At 32.7% G+C, this 18386-nt stretch overlaps 1 protein-coding gene across 4 annotated transcripts in view; it reads right to left on the reverse strand.

Moving 5' to 3' along the window:
* ARL6IP6 (ADP ribosylation factor like GTPase 6 interacting protein 6) overlaps positions 1-18386 on the reverse strand; it is a 198682-nt gene that overhangs the window by 25823 nt on the left and 154473 nt on the right. For 3 of the 4 annotated variants that reach the window (XR_001597643.2, XR_004955539.1, XR_004955538.1), the window contains exons 4-6: positions 17738-17962; positions 10300-10385; positions 8417-8542 (exon numbers count right to left, since the gene is read on the reverse strand). The gene's annotated coding sequence lies outside the window, so the exon portion shown is untranslated. The remainder of the gene's footprint in view (positions 1-8416; positions 8543-10299; positions 10386-17737; positions 17963-18386) is intronic. The other variant, XR_004955540.1, reaches the window with a different exon arrangement.

Genomic DNA, 18386 nt, shown 5'->3' on the forward strand with positions numbered 1-18386 from the left:
ATGAGTCAAAAGAAGACAACATCACAAACGATTATAAAGGAGCTTTCCTCAACTAGATTAGTTTTAAATTTTCATAATAAATGTGGAATTATATGGTTTCCTAAAAAAAAGAGTAGTTCTTTTTCTTACACTTCTCTCTGCATATTTAAATTATAAAAGTCAAAAAAAGTTTTAACAATCTAAAATTAAAATTAAGAAAAATATAAAATAAAAATGAAATTAAAAAATAAAAGTTATATAATTGTATTCACAGAGATAGAAAAGCAAATGTTAAAACCTCCCATGAGGAGTGAGAAAAAGAATAAGGATAACAATAAATTATTTTTTAATTTTTTTCTTCTACCTTTCTGCACTGACAAAATATTTTATAGCAGGTATGAATTGTACTTTAAATTTTAAAAGAAAATATTTTTAAAAATAATTAGATGTATTTATTTAAAAAAAATGACCATCTCTATCCTGAAAATACTTATGAATACTCACTTCTTATTTTAACAGTAATGCAATCATTCTGTTCTGAAACTCGAGTATTTCACTTAAAATATACTGATGCTTTTTCTATGCCCATGTATGTATAAGTATGTTCTACTATCATTAATAGCTGCAAAATGTCAGGATATAACTGTACAATAACTTATTTGGCTATTACATTTTGAAATATATCAGTTGTTTTCACTTTTCTGCTACAACGAACACTTCAGTGAATATCATTATACATGTATCCGACACTTCTGTGTGAATATTTATAAGAAAAAATTTAAAAGTAGAGTTGCTGAGTCAAAGAGCATGTAACAGATTATTAAAAGAGCTGAACTCAGTGAAGTATAAGCAAAACAACAACTTCAATCTGTCTGACCCCTGGTTTCCCCTCCCTGCCTCTAAGCAGATTGCATAACTTTCCAGTCACTTTTACTTTCATATACTAAAAAATCCAGTCTAGTCTTCAAACAAAACTTCATTCTCTCATCCAGTTTAAATCTCCCCTTTTCCCAGCTCAGACCTGACCCTGTTTCAAGATTCTCCAATGAAAAAGAGAAATAAGGACAGTTCTTTTACTATTTCTCCCCTCCTGCCTGAAGCTTCTCTCGAAAATTTCTTTACTTGGCTTAAGATAAGGAAAGAGAAGAAACCTATTTCAGTCCCTTTTGCTGATAGTTCTTGTTTGAATGGTAAAGATTTTAGAATAAGTTTGGGTCAACGCTTTTTACAGATCTTTAATAGATGACCTAGAAACTCTCTTTGGAATAAAATAAAAATTATCACCTATTGTTATTAGTTTTAGGACATTAACCTAGACAAGAAAATGCCTTCATATTTTATTATCTACATTTTCAGTTTTTACTGGTACTTACAACTAACGTGTCAATATAAACAAATTTTAACTCTCACTAAGAATATATCAAAGATAATATTTCTCCTACACAAGTTTTAAATCTTTGTCATTCTCAGAGATGGAAAACGTAGCATCTAATTTTTGTTGATTTATATTTCTCTATCAGTGATCAAACACCTTTGCAATTTATTAATTTGTTTGTTTGTTTGTTTGTTTAATTTATTGGCTATCTATATTTATTGTTCTGTGACCTGTCAACACATACACTTTTCCATTTTTACTAAATTTGATTTTTCTTGTTGGTTTTTATATCTTATATATATTAAGGAAATTAGTCCTATACATCTTACATATATATATATATATATCTGAAATTGAGAGAGATAGACAGAAATATATTTTGCAAGTGTTTAGTGTGACCTTTTAGTTTGTTTATGGCGGTGCTGGTTTTGTGCAGAGAATGTAGTCTCTAGTGCTTCTAATTTTACGGTATTAAGAATTTCTTCAGGTTTAATATAATGGTCAATTGTTATAAAACATGTCTATGGCACAGAGTTAGTATATAACTATTAGGATATTCATATTAATTATAGTCTGAATTTATAGAATTACTTATTTTTTCATCTACTTAATCTGTTATAGGCTTAAAAATGTGGCTTTAAAATATTATACTAATATTAAATTGCTAAGCATTATTGCTATACAGTGTGCTATATTATATTAGGTACACAAAGTTTTGTGACAGCTATCTATTTATTGTAAATTTTAGCCTCAAAATTAAACTGAAAATTGCAGTTGCCTCCCTAACATTATTCATTCTCTCTCAGTTATATAGAAACTATAAAATTTAGGTTGACTTAAGTCACCACCCAGCTCCATGGATAATACCTAAATCAGTGGTTCTTAAAATTTATGGCCTCAGATCCCTTTAAACTCTTAAAAATTACCAAGGATTCCAAAATTCTTCTGTTTTTTTTTTTTTTTTTTGGTTATATCTATCAATGTTTACCATATTAGAAATAAAAACAGAATTATTAATTCATTTTAAAAGAAATACAATAAACCTATTACATAGTACAACTACCATCTTTTTATAGAAAGTAACTATATTTACCAAAGTGAAACAAATGTAGTGAGAAGAGAAGCACTGTTTTTCATTTTTGCAAATCTCTTTAACATCTGGCTTAATAAAAGATAGAATCTAATATCTGCTTTTGCATACAATTTGTTATATGTTGTTTGATTTAATTATGTGAAAAAAAATCCATACACTGATATGTAATTGGAAAAGGGAAGAAAATTCAATGACTTTTTCAGATAATTATAGATATTCTTTTTTGATACTATATAACATCAACATAATTTTAAATGTTAGCTGCAATATAGAATTTGAAACCACGTAAATGAGCATTTTATATTCTTTAAACATGTTGTTGTATTAAAATTTATTGGTCTATTTTGTAGTTTGCATGGATCTTTTACCAAGCATAATTTTGTAACAGTGTGCATCGGTCATTGAGAACATATTGGTTCTCATGCTGACACATTTTATTATACAATATCAAAAAAATTACATTTGGTAATATCACCATCAGTATAACCAAAGAAGTCTTTTAATATTGGAGAGCTGTTGAGCTAATTCATAGTGGCAGACACAAATTTTCCAAAATTCAAATTTTTGCCTGAAAGCCTGAATTTTATCTTTGACAAAAAAAACTATCAGTGGTTTCCTTGAAGTGACTGATTCACTTCATTTGTTTTCAAAAAAACGTGTGTCAGATATCCAAGTCTGAATAAAATAGTTTGTCTGTTAGTGGTTCTTCAAAATAAAATAGTGTTACATGAAAAAAAAGCTGCTAGTTCAGTTGCAACTCAAACAATCTCAAATGCTTTTTTGGAGACAATCAGAGACACTCATTGTACTTCAAAGATATTACATAAGTGCTTCATGCTTACTTTCCATTTTATCACACAAAACATTAAAAATACTTATGTTCAAGGGTCAAGATTTACTTAAATTAGTTTTTTCTACTTAATCAATGACATAAGTGGAATTGGCATTTTTTTGGCCGCGAGTGACTGGCAGTGAAGAATGCAGTGATGACTAGTGCAGTTCGGTGCCCTTGCCTTGAATCACACTGAGGCAACAGCAGTTTTACCCATCAGCTTTTGAATCATCATGGCAAATGTCAACGCAGTGAAAATAGCAAATCATGTGTTAGTATTATTATTAAAGTCATTATAACCTTGCAAACATCTTGAAAGTTTTGAGGATTTCTGGGGATTTATGGTTCACACTTTTGGAACTTTTGTCTAAATCATTCAGGAGGTAATCCTACCTGCCTTTCCACCATGATTGGTTTAGAGCAGTTAGGAATTTTTTGGGGGGTGGAGTAAGGAGGAAAGGAATGACTATGACTAAAGAATCACATTTCCACTGTTGCTCTGGGTAGTTCTCTTATGACCAAGAAAAAAGCAAACCTGAGAACAAGCCATACAAAGTAGAGTGCACACCAGGGAATGGCACAGAAAAACAAGGCCAGAGACTTCATGGCGCCCACTGTTTTACTGAACTTTTTGGTTATATGTGTTAAAAACAAGACAACAAAACCCATAATGAAATCACTTTTGCTAAGTCCCACATCACCTAACCAAGATTTAATTTAATTACATTTTCAGCTCTCCCAGAAATTGAATCGTAAACCAGTCAATCAGGAATCACCTCATCAGTACTAGTTAGGTAATCTGCCTGAGAGATCCCTGTCATCCCCTAAAAGAAAGTCACTTCGCAATAACCAATCTGCTTTTGGCCTATTATAGCTTCCTTGTTCCTGCTCCCTTCTGCCTATAAAGGTGTTTCATCTTGTACAACTCCTTGGAGCTCCTCTCTATCTGCTGAACAGGATGCTGCATGATTCATGAATTGTTGAATAAAGCCAATGAGATCCGGAAAATTTATTCAGTTGAATTTTGTTTTTTAACACAAGTTAAAAAGTCCCTTTGTTTTCAAGCCAGTTTGACTTTGTGTCTGTTCTAAGCATTAAAGATACAATCCTGAATGAAACAGACAAAACTCTCTGTTCTCATGGAAACTAATCTGAGAATCTTCCTCTTGTTACCAGTAATTTATCTTAATTTATCTTACATTTTTAAAAAATGTTTTGTTCTTATTCCTGACATTTTTTGCATATTTTCTAATTTTAGTACTTTTTTAAAAAAAAGCTGTCTCTGTCTTTTTTTAAAGTTTAAGTGGTACACTTAAACTATATTTCTTGAAGTATCCACTTTAGAATATATTTTTTGACGCCCTCTTTTAAAAAAGCACTTACATTTCCTTCTATCTCACACATTTTCTCTTCTTCTTCCATTATTTTGCTTTTGGGGTTATTTTAACATTGTCTACATTTATAAAACTTAGATGTTGCCCTACACCACAGTTCTCGTAATTGTTGCTCCCTAATTCTAATATAAGCATATTAATATTCACAGCCAGTCTTCTAATACCAGTTTCCCTATTTCTGAGATTCTTATGATGACTCACTTCTTTAATGCCTGATTTACATCAGGAAATTGTTTTTCAAGGACTAATGTGCTATATTCTTTTTGCATATTTGACAATATCTGTCTTTGACCTTTATCTTTGATAGAATAAAAATGATCATTGCATTACATGTTTTCCTCTCAGTTATTTGATGTTGCTTCATGATACTGATTCTATCAGTGAAAGTCACTGTGTCCAAGATAGTCTAAATGTGTTTTTTCTTTAGGCCTAAGAATTGTTCCTTGATTCTTGAAATTCAGTAACTTCGCTAGGATATCGCTTGATATTGGTCCACTCTACCACCTTATCCCTAACAGATTCCTTTATTTCAAGACAGGTTTCTTCTATTCTGTCTTTAAGTGCTGTCTATCTGCCTTATTTATTTTGTGCTCTTCAGGAGCACCAGCTGTAAGCTATTGTGCAACAATAGAAATTTTTCCTGTTGTCTGGGAATTAGGACTACGACACCAAGCTGAGAATATAAGATGCTGTATATCTCACATTCTAAGCTCTAATAACCACTGCAGTTGGTATAAGACATCTCCCTGTGGTTCTTTTGAGAGGACTGTTTGGCAGGACCAGCTCTACTACCAACACCTAATCAATCTAAGAGCAAGACTAGGGAGAGAGGACATTATCTTTAGGAGAGTTTAGTGTTCAGAAGAAAAGCTATTTCTACCCCCTTTCTCTCCAATGATTAGGGAAGAGGGATATTTTGCCTGCCCAGAGTCTTTAAATCACCCTCAGTGGGATGGAGTTACATTTCTAGGACACCCAGGAGGGTGCACATGTCTAATAAGATGTTAATTGCAATCCAAGTTCTTGAGTTCTAATACAGATATATCCTACCATATAGATGGCACGTATTTAAATGGCTTGATTCTATTCCTTTACTTCTTCCAGGTTTTTTTCTTTTTAATTACTCTCTAGGGTATTTGCTGTTATTATCTACCCAGTATCTAAACTTCCTTCTTAACTTAGGGGAGACTCCACTGTATGAGACTTGGTGGGAAGCAAGTTCCTACCCACACACCACAGCATCTAAGGGGAAGCAGATGGTTCAGCTCCCCACCACTGCAGTCAGGGAATAGGTGTGTGGCTCAGGCTCAGATGGGCTCTTCACCCAGGACTTTGAATCTGAAGTGAATGATGCAAGAAAAAGGGAGTGCCTAGACTCACTGTGGTGGCATTGGCCATTAGTATGGTGTTCAATGCTGATATTAAGCAAGACTGACTTTTTTATTATTGAGAACAAACTAGAGTCAATTTCTATTACTTACATCAAGATCCTGACTGCTCCACACACAATTAGGATTTTAAACATTTTTTCTTTGTTTTCAATATATAGTTATTAGCTTTACTAAACAGTAACTTTTTAAATTAAGATCAAAACAAAATTAACAATAAAGCTGTAAAATATCTCATATACCTTGCTTGTTTTTCTCATGTACTCTTCTTTCTTGGCATTCAAAAAGAGAATAAACATATTTGTGTTCTTATAACTACTGAACACATGGGTAGTAGCCTAAGTAGCAAAAATCCTGATCGATTTCAATTAGGTGTTGTGTAAATGAGGTTACGTGTTCCCATACATTTTCCTAGATTGTTTTATTAACTTTTGGCTTAGCACATGAATGAGCTGGTTCCAAAATTCATGTAGAAATGCTAGTTGAAAGGGTTATATTGAAAAACCCTTCATATTGCTAAGGTTTATTCTGTCAAATCCTTTCACATATCGCTTTTCTCCCAATGACAAATCAGTAAAATCTACTGCTATTTTATGTCTTTTCAAGGGAAAAAAATCTTTACCAGCTTTTCATAATCTCATTCTCAAAAGTTCTGCCCCATTTTGTGGGAATATTAAATGCCAAGCACTTATTTGAAAGTACAGGCCACTTTTAGTAAAGCAACTGAACTACAGAGTGATCAATTCTCTGCCTTCAATGAGATTTAGACACTTTTGTTTTCAATAAAAGTTTATTATGCCATCTCCCTTTCTGAAGCATTTTCTGGTGCTATTGTTTTTAATGATTCCCATTCTCCTTCTTGAACCCTGTTACTGTGACAACAAAGTAATATCTTACATACTTCATGAAGACCAAGAACTACAGACAGCAGTGTGGAATCCAGCCCTTGTCATCTTTTAAGAGCTCATGGATGAGGGATTTGTGGCATAATGATAAAACGTTTACCAACAGTTTCAAGAAGAGTAAAAATTGTTGCTTCATTGGCATTTTTCAGAAATGTCCAAATATTTTATTAAATAATACATAAATAGAGTGCTTATTATATATGTTCAGGTAGTGTTATAAATCTATATAATTTAAATCTAAATTTTCTTAATCTTGTAACTGACATACTCTTATCTTCATATTACATGTGAGGAGCCGAAGCACAGAAAGTTTAACTTAATCAAGGTCACCGGACTGGTAAGTATCAGAGGCTGGTTTCAATTTCTGGTAGTTTGGGTTCTCTGTCTGTTACTGGGTTACTTAGTGTTTGCATACGACTGAAGATTATTTAACATTGAACTTGAAATTTGACTCATATTTAATGTTTGATGGCAAAATGTTAAAAATACTGCATGTCACAAACAGATTACAAAGTGTATATTATTACACATTAGGCAAGAAACTGAGACTCAGAGAGGTTAAGCAACCTAAAACCACCCAGAGGCAGGGCCAGGAATTGAATTTAGCCTGATTCTTTCTGCCACACATGGCTATGGTTTAATCAAATTTGGTACCACTGAAAACTCAAAAGTCCAAACTGAGGTGGGAACTCTCACCTGATCATAAAATTAGCTCCTTCTGAGTAAAACAATCATTTCCTCTACTCTTTGGTTCAGATGCCATATTAATTAGGTTTTTAGTCTATTGCCATGGCAAGGGGGGGGGGGGGGAGAGAGATTTTTTCCTGGACTCTCCTAAGATCCCTGTCTGGATCTGAAAATTAAATTGATAAAGACAGATTAATTTTGCTCCTTTCCTCTGAGAGGGTATCATGAATTTATCAAGGGAGAAGGGTTGGAGGGTGGGGGAGGTCAGAGTGGGCTTCCTGCTTCCTGAAGTTCTTCAATTTAAAATATTCAATATGCCAGTTACCATGTTTGGGGTAGCATGTCCAGAATCCCACTCTCTCACTATGAACCAGGCAATAGTCTCATGCTCTAGAGCCTTTTTGATTCCAAAGTTGTATTGTTTTTTGTTTGTTTCCAAATCATCTTTATTGCTAATATTATTAATATTACTTCCATGAAAGAGATTCCCCAAAATTAAATTTTGGGTTTAAGCAAATAAGCTTTGTCATGGTCCTAAAAACATATTTTAAGCTTAATTTCCCTGAACAGCTATACCAAATTATATTGCCACCACAAATTGGTAAATGTAATATATGTAATATATATTTCCAAGATACTACAATCTTAGAAAAATTCATAAAATAATAAAGTGTTTCCTTAATAAGATAGCAGTTTCTAACAAAAACTTCTCTCAAATTTTTACTAGAATATCAAGAATACAGAGAAAAAGGTGAGAACTCACAATCGATCTCGTTTCGTAGAAGCACAATTGGTGCCCAAACCTGCATTCTCATTGCCAGCTTTGCCATTTGTTAGCCAAAGTAACCTTGAGCAAATTACCAGCCTCTCTCTGCCTCAGTGGTTACATCTGTAAAATAGGAACGATTGGAGAACCTATTCCGGATGTTGTTGTAAGAACTGAATAAGTCTGTACATGCAGAGCTCTTCGAAGAGTGTCTGGCAAAGAGTAAGTTCTAAGTACACTTTAGCTAATGTTAACTTCCATTATCATCATTGTTGTTTACTCAGTGTTTCTGAGAGTTCATGGTGTGTATCACTGCAAATACACAAGATTAGGGGTGATACTCAAAGTTATTGTAGCGGGTACTCAGATGTCATTAAGTGGCATAAACTACTTGTAAGGAGAAAATTATGCCTTCATTTTTCAATTTTCACTTAATCCTTTTGATTAAAGCAAGATTAAAGTTTTAACTTTGGTGTCAAGAACATCTATCATCTTTCCAACAACTGAAAATCTCCTTTATTACCTAAGAGAATAGGTTTCAGATTGACAGGAAATTGTATTCAGCTGGAATTTAATAACAAATTAATTTTTAAGCATATTTGCTTTCAAAATATCTTCCAGTTTTATTCTTTTACTAATTTTAAAATTTAAAAAGCATTTTCATTTTATAAAAAAATAACTTAAAAATAAATCTATTTAAAGAAAATATTAAGTAAATAATAGCTAATAAGCAGATGTGGCAAAAATCAAGAAGAGTACATAAAAGATTTAGTTTGGAAAAGACTGTAATCCTTATACTCTGAACCAGAGGCCGGCAAACTTTTTCTGTGAAGAGGTAGGTAGTTAATATTTTAGGCTTTGCAGAACATACAGTCTCTGTTGCAGTGATTCAATTCTGCTATAGACAATATGTAAATGAGTGAACATGGCTATGTTCCAATAGAACTTTTATCTGTAAAAATGAGTGACAGCTGGGTCAGGCCCATGGGCCACAGTTTGTGACCTTTGCACTAAAATATTAGAGATATTAAAATCCTGAAATAAACGTTTGATTACAGTCAAAGTATTATTTACAAGATTCCACCACTGAAAAAGTAAAACAGTTCAGTTGAGTTTGGGAGATTTTTTTAAATAGTCATTCCCTATTAAATTTTTTAAAAGGCAGTGGTAAGAATTCCAGATTAATAAATGGCTTCAGAACTTTAAGAGGCAACAGGATGCATAAATAGCACCTAAACATCCTTTCACAATTCATATTAAAAACACATGCATAATAAATATGAGCGGTGATAGATGCCATAATTAATTAGATGGGGGAATATTTTCACAGTGTATATGCATATCAAATCATTAAATGTATACTTTAAATATCTTACAATTTTATTTCTCAATTGTACCTTGATAAAGCTGGGGGGAAAAAACCCACAATGTAATTACTAGTTTCCTAAAAGTGCATACTAAAGTCACCTAGCTAAATCATTTCTCTTGGAATACAAATGTGTTTAGATATGAGCATTTTTTATGAAGACCCAGTGATAGCTTTGACTTTGCTGATAAAAGATAAAGATAATGTGGTCTCATAAACTATTACTATTATGGCAAGATCTCCTTCACTTTTAATAATGTAATTAAATTTATTTATAAGATTTTTAAATGAAAATATTAATAAAAAATAAAATAAACATGTATGGCACTTACAAGCCACCAAGCACTATTTTAGCAGTATACATATCTTAACTCACTTATCCCTCTTAAAAATCCTTTGAGGTTGGTAGCATTATATTCCAGTTTACATATTAGGAAAGTGAGGCATATAAAATACCTCATCAGATGCAAACTGGTATTTGAACATAATCTAGACTCAGAACCCACATGCTTACCCTGCTGCTGCTTCTGTTGCCATTCAACTCAGGCAGGACAGAGTGGTTGCTTGGGTTTTACTGAAAACTTTAGCTCAGCTTAAAATCTGTGAAGAATGGAAGGAATTTTCTTACTGATGCAACTGAGAGAAGTTCAAGGGCTTGAAAAGGGAAGAACACTCATTGAGCAGGAATGAGAGCAAATGAGAGCAATCTCAGGTAATAGTTTTATGAAAACTTTGTGGGCCTCAAGAAAGTAGTTTTATGGTAGGTTCTGAAATTCATAGCCTCAGACAGTTAGGATCAAGCAGAATTTAACAAGCTGTTATAGTGGTTATACAATGGCAGAAGTATGGTGGAGGCTTCATTTTAAGTGTTTGTTATGCCAGACATAATATTGCACTTAAATTAAATGCTCAGACAAGAGTGGGGAGGGAGGAGGTAGATGGAGTAAAAGGAGTCAAATATGTGGTGACAGAGAGAAATCTAATTAGGGGAGATAAATACAATGTAAATACACACACACACACATATACACACGCATATACATATATATGTGCCTTATTTTAAAATGTACAGCTGAAACTTACTGGATTTCATTAACCAATGTCACCATAAAAATAAATAAATAAATACATTTTTAAGAATAAATAAAGTAATTGTTGCTAAAAAACAAAAATGAAAAACATTAAATACTGATTTAAAATAATACTTCCCTTCCAAGTTCAGTTGCTTATTATTTTTTTAAATCTGGCTACAAATCAATCTTAATGTTCTATAGCAACCTGAATGGTAATTCATCTTCATAAATTTTGATATTTTTACAGTTATATTTTTGTAGAAACAATTTAAGAATATATGAAAGTTATTTGTGATGCTTCTCATACATGTCCCATTTGAGTATAAGCAAAAAGGACAGCAATAATTAGTAGTGATTATGGAAATAAAAAAGGAAATAATTATAGCCTGAAACAATCACTATAAATAAAGGCATGCCTACAGCACACCTCCCTCACTCCGATTATGGCAAATATTACATAAGATGATAACAGTGGAATATAAAAGCAGCTTCCAAGTCTGTTACTACAAATTATTCTGAAAATCAAAAATATATTTTTATTTAGAAATAAAACCATCAATGTTTTTTGAAATTTGGAATAAAGGACATGATATCACTAAGCAACAAATTTGGGTTTAACGAAGTTCTCTTGTCGGTTCGTTCGTTTCAGTTTAATTTCGGCAATCATGTGAATAGTGAAGAAAATAGAGGAAATTTGGGGTTATGAATCCTTCACCCATTGATTACTGTCCAATTGTGCCTAAAGCAGCTGGTAGAGTAGCATCTGGACATGTTCTTCTAGCATCAAGAATAACATCAACAGTCTTGGTCTTCTACACCCTTCACTCTTGCTTTCTGAACTCCCCTTTTAATTATTACTCTGTAGCCTCTCTCCAGTGATCTCTTTTTTTCTTTCTCTCCCAACCCTCAGAACCTCTATCTTTCCAGGAGAATGAATGTAGTTGTCTTACCTGGGACATTTACAAGAGAGCAAAAAGAAGAGAAATGGAGAATTTCTACCTCATCACCAGATCTTCCTCCTCCTTCTCACCTGATCACAAAGTTGATCCTTTTACTGGAGCTACTGTGTTATCCTCTTAATTTACTTTAGGAAACAAAGAAAAATTACTAATGAGTATTAAAGATTAAAATAGTCTTTAAAATTAACATTTTCATAACTATCTTTTTCCAAATATGATTTAAATTTTTCAGAGGCTTATTCAAATTAACATTATAGGAGTCAATTCAAAGAGGAGAAAGCAAATTTGTTACATTATTCATATTAGGCACGAAAAAACATATAATACCTTCTCAGAAATCCAAATATTTCTAAAGACCATGGATAGAAGACGATGTCCTCAACAGTGTTACAGGAAGCATAGTAAAAAGTTTCATAATACACATCTCATACCATCCACCAAATCAAAATTCATAACAAGCTGTTCAACAAAGAATTTCAGAACATGTTGAATAAAATACTACAGGGATTCAGGTGGAGAAATATGCCAAAAAAAAAAAAAAAAAGTAGAAATTACAAAGGAGTTACTGATTAGAAATGTTCAATTATCTTTTTATTTTTTAAATTTTAAAATATTTTAAATTTTAAAATATTTTTATTAAAAATTATTTGGGTGACATTGATTAACAAAATTAAATAAGTTTCAAGTATATCATTTAATGGTAAGTCATATATATACATTTATATATATTTACATATATATGTAAATATATATATTACATTGTGTGTTCACCACCAAGTTAGATTTCCTTGTCACCAAATATTTGACCCCTTTTACCTCTATTTACCTCCCCCTCCCCCCTTTCCTCTGGTAACTACTAATCCACTGTCCGTGTCCATTAGTTTTCATTTGTCATGCTTGTTTGTTGCTTTCAGTTTTTAAATGTGTTAGCCATGACTCTGATAGGAAAGATTGATCTTAAATCCATGATCCTTGACCAATTACCTATTGTCTCTGCAGGTCTCTACTACATATCTACTGCACAGAGAACATTTGGGGGATATGATGTTTTTATTATTTATTGGGGCTTAGACCCCAGATCCCTATGTGTTCTCCTATCCAGTGAACCAGACTGGCCACCTATGAGCCAGTCACACACACACACACACACACACACACACACACACACACACACACACACTAAATACAAAAGCGTATTTGCTCTCTTTAATTATTTTTTCCTACTATATCAATATTTCATTCCTCAACAGATGAGAGAGCAGGGTGTCACCCATGTTTAATCTGTATTATTCGTTATAGCTTTAAATTAGCCTTTATAAATATCAGACACTATACCGCAGCACTAAAAATTAATCATCGCTAAGGAAAAGAACAGAACCAATTAAACACGGCATTAACAGTTTACTTTGCTAATGAACAAATCCCCAATAAGAAGAGGATCTTAGAGATGAGCCAGAATGAGGTAACTCAGATTGAGGAGGCAACCTCATTAAAACCTTCTGGAATTCTGCTATTTGTAATGATAGTGACAAAATTCCCTTTTAGCATGATATCTCTTAACCATGTGCTTGCCTCAAGGAGACTGTATATTAAGAAAGTTTTATTTGGCTATCTAACTACTACGTGATAAATAAATCTCTCTCTATTTCTTCCCCTCTTCTGTCTTCTGTCTGTCTATCTGTCTGTCTGTCTGTCTCTCTCTCTCTCCCTCTCTCTCTCTCTCTCTCTCACACACACACACACACACACACACACACACACACACACACACACTGCAGTGGCCTGTGTCCTTTAGGGATGGTGATGGAGAGTATGAGAGCATGCCCTGTGTTAAGATCACTCTGTCAAAACTTAAAAACTAAAAAGCCAGTTTTTAAGACAAGTGATTTTAATAGGTATTAAAAATGTAGGTTCAAAATTAATGAAAAAATTTCTCAGTATGTGTAAGTCAGATCATTATGCTCTTTCCCTTAAACTTATACAGGGCTGTATGTCATTTAAATCTCAATAAAACTGGGGGTGGGGGGAGGATTAGAAAGAAAAAATAAGAGAAATCAAGTAAAAACTCAATGCAGTGAGATGATAAGAAGTTAAATGTGGAGAGTGTCCTAGTTCAGGTATTAAAATAAACACATTAAATGCATTTCATAAACTTTATCTCAAATTCATTCTACTATTCAATCTATAGCAAACTCAAGCCAGAATGCATAAGGGAATAAGTGAAAGAACTCAAACATTTTTGTAATTCTGCATATAACTCCAGTTTTTGAGATTTTCTTTCAGGAATCTGTCTGCAGAAAAGCAAAGTTTTACTCAGCTGTTTTCAATGTCACGAAAGTTTGATTAATCTTACATGATTCCTTTTTTTTCTTTTAACACTCTTTAGAGTTTTGTTAATTAGTACTGAGCATTAGACCATACAGATAAGCTGACAAATGACCAAAAACATGTTAACAGAAAATTGCTCAAAATTTCCTTGCCACCAGCCAGAAATAATTGGTAGCTTTCTTCAAGCTTTCCTAGGAGAATGATTAATCAAGAGGAATGCCTTTATTTCTAAACATTTTTATCAGCTCTGGAAATGAAACAACTTCACCATTTCAATTTCCAAAGAATTACAAAATATAGTAAATTTTAAAAATCACAGAATTAATAAATAAAATTAGTATATTCTTTCTAAATATCTACATCTAATTCAAGAGTTAATTTTGGCTATTTGAGCATTTTTATGTATAGGAAATTATTTAAACTATCTCAGTTTGGAAATCAAAAGTTAGCTACTAACATTTAACATGCCTCCATTAAGTGATGAGGTTTTTGTTTTAAAGACATCCCAAATCCTTTTTTGCAGAAATGAACATATCAGTTTCCTATTCTGCCAAAGGGAACACATCTGATTCTTGTTTTAAATTTTGCCAAATTATGTCTGTTGTTTTGAAAAAACTTATGCCTTGCAGCCTTGCTTTCTGAAACAACTTTTTTTTTTTTTTTTTTTTTTTTTACATCAAAGAGTGAAATAAGTCTTTCCTTCTTCTGGTTTCAACAAATAATAGGTGGGGGCGGGATTCCATCAAAGCAGCTCACACATCCAATTTTTTATTACAATGTCTGATCTTTTCCACTTTAAATGAAATTTCATAAATGTTAGGTTTTCTTAACTCACTTTCTTTCATGTACACACAGGTAATTTTTGAACATTTGTTAGAATCCATCCAATTTCCAATAGACAATCCACAAGAATGCTCTACTAGAATTTTGGCTGTGGGGGGTGGAGGAGCAGGTATGGGTATAAACTTTACCTTAAAGAAACACAGTTAATAAGTATCCAAATTGATAAAACATATAATTTGGAGGATGATTATTAAAGACTCATTGAAAGATTTCCCCAGAGATTTTTTTTAGTAGCAAATCCCCTAAAGGTTTTGATATCTTTGATTCAACCAGCATTTTTTTTTTTTGATTCCCTACATGCCAATTGTTCCAATGAGCATGTAGGAGAAATTATGAGAAAATCCCAATATCTGCACTCTAGAAGCTCAAGTTTAGTGACTGAGACAAATACATAAGCAAATAGTAATGTTATAACACTTTGTGTACTGAATCCTTACTTTGTCCCCAAAATAATTAAGTCACTAAGATACAATAACTGTGGGACAAGTGCAAAATCAGAAGCGCAAAGCACAGAAGAGAAAATGACAAATACGATTCAATCTACAGTCAAATACACAAGAACTCTGATGATGAAGAAAAGTGAAGGACTCCTATATAGAGCACATAGACTGGAATCTGGCACACGGCTAAGTCACAACTTTGAATACATTTATATAACTAAATTCCATAAATAAGTTAATATCTATCAATAATTGTCAGATATGCCAATTATGCTATTTTGCCATTTCTATTCTCAATTTAAAGGGTTGTCAATTTCATAGATAACTATGCAAATGCCTATTTGAAGCAGCACATCAAAATATTGTTTTGGTGGAGAGCCCAGAAAAAGTGATAAATTTTCCTGTGTTGTCTCTGCTCCCTCATCTAATGTTTGGGGATCTAAATCTTTTGGAAATTATAAGACTTCTAAATGAATAGCAAAATAAAGCATTAGCCCTGTAGAGATTTATTGGTATCATTATAATTTGAAAACATCAGGTTTATAATTCAATTTATATGTAAGACTGAGAAGAAAAAAAAGAGCTATGCTTCGTGTTCCATTTGGAGTTTCTAGAAAGTAGTCACAGGTTGCCTTAATAGAGACTTGTATTTAATAGGAGCTTTGAGGAGAACATGTGCTTTTTGTCTGATTAGAATCTCTTTGGGGAAGCACCACTGCTGCCCTTGGTTCTTACGGCTCTAGGAATGAGCACGTAACTCAGGCCCGGCCACAGTAATTGGATCAGGGATGGCCATGTGATCTAAGTCAGGTCATTGGCAAGACTTTGGCTGGAGCTACAAGAAAAGAGGTGGTAGCTATAAGAATAACGTATGTCTAGAGAAGCTGAATTTCCTGATTAAGTCAGTTAATAAATATATATATAGCTTTGAGATGAGTTCTAGCAGCTGCAGTTTAAAAAATCTTGATTAATGCAGTGTTCAACAAATGTGAGTTTCCACTCTCCTTTTCTCCTCCTTTCTTTATGTATGACTTAGAAGATTGCCAAAATGCATACATTCAACTATAGACTATAATGTAAATATAAACTATTAGACTGTAAAATAAACTATTTTATATAAGATAGAAATTTTTTATTTTTAAATGTCATTAATTAGTGAATTTCTATTCCATTCATTAAAATCTTATTTCCGATCAACAGTTGATTAATGTTATTTCAATGTTTTTATATAGACACTCTAGCCAGAATCTCCAGGATAATAATTAAATATGACCTGTGGTATATCTGTCAACTAGCAGCACATCGAGATATAAAATACACCTAGGAAATCAGCCACAAGGAGACATTTACACTGAAAACAGAAAATTTATTTATTTATTTATTTATTTATTTATTTATTTATTTATTTATTTTTATTATGGTGACATTGATTAATTAAATCCAGTAAGTTTCAGGTGTATGATTCAACAATAAAGCATATACATACATACATATATATACACATATATATATATATATTACATTGTGTATTCACCACCCATAGTTAGATTTCTTTCTGTCACCACTTATTTGACCCCTTTGACTCCATCTACCTCCCCCCTTCCCCCACCCTCTAGTAACGCTAGTGTATTGTCCATGTCCATGAGTCTCTCAAAACAGAAATTTTTTTAAAGGAATAAATATTATTGCACGTGAAAAAAATTTTAAATTACTTATTTTATGTCTGATTTGTCATTTACAGATAGAAAAATTACCATGTGTCTCTAGTTTCTCTCTGAATAAAAGGTAAAATAAGTATCATAAATTAAAAGAAAAATTCATTGTGGTACAGGAAGACAGATAGACAGTTTCATGTTTCATAAGCCTAACTCTGAAAACTCACCAAGAACTTCAGAGAGCATAGACTATGTTGTTTTATGTCAGAATTTAATGAAAGCTGTACTGTTTGCTGAAAGACCTTATTCCAATATGTGGCCATTCTTCAACCTCTTTATGGCTTGAAAAGTAAATATGCCATATCACACCTTATTCCTCAGGAAGGCAAAAAAAAATCTTAGTGATGTTTCTTTGCTAAACTAATTAATTAGTGCATTTGCTAGACCATATACAAAATAAGAGAACCCAAGGGAGAAAACAAAAGATGGTCCTCGTTGTCACAGAATATTCTGAGAAACTACAAAATTATGTTTTCCTACTGATGTTTCTTTGATTAAAAGACAATGCGTGAAAATCAGGGAACAAGCTAAGTTGTTGGGAAACTATCTTCATGTTGTCACCATTTACAGGACAAGAAGTCAAAGAAAACTTACCTTTTTTCTGGTCCATGCAGGATTTGAAGAGTACCGCTTAAGAGAAAGCAAATTACTCTCTTTTTCAAACCCCTCTCTCTCTTTTCGTTGATATTCTTCTTGAGACAGAACTGGGTGATGTTCCAAGAATATGTAATACATACTTGTTTGTATATACTTAAGTTATTTCTCTTCATTTGGTTTTATACCTTCTCCAGGTGCAGTCACCATTTCTTGTATATCTACCTACATGAAAGGAAAAGAATGCTTTTACAGACATAGTATTTGGCATAGGCAATCTAAGCTCTAAATAATGGTATTGTTATTCCCATAAGAAGCAAGATGTGCTTCCAAACACTTGATACAAGTAAACAACACAGGCAGACGACAAGGGCAATGCCACAAGTAAATAAAGTAACAATATGAGAAATGTCATCTCCTTTTCAGCTAATTTTTGCCCTCTTTTTAAAGCAATGGCTCAATATGTTTTTCTTTTTTTTTAATTGCTACATTAACCACCGACACCAGAAAAGGCCATGTGCAACCAATCTGCTACCCAAGTGAAAGCTCTGTTCAATATCTCAGTGTTTCCAAAAATGATGTGCCACTTATTTGGCTCTGCCTGTGATATTGTTTTCAATTTCTGTCTGCCTTGGGCATCTTCCCCCTG

This window comes from Rousettus aegyptiacus, unplaced genomic scaffold (assembly GCF_014176215.1).
Source record: "Rousettus aegyptiacus isolate mRouAeg1 unplaced genomic scaffold, mRouAeg1.p scaffold_m13_p_2, whole genome shotgun sequence".
Lineage (NCBI taxonomy): Eukaryota > Metazoa > Chordata > Mammalia > Chiroptera > Pteropodidae > Rousettus > Rousettus aegyptiacus.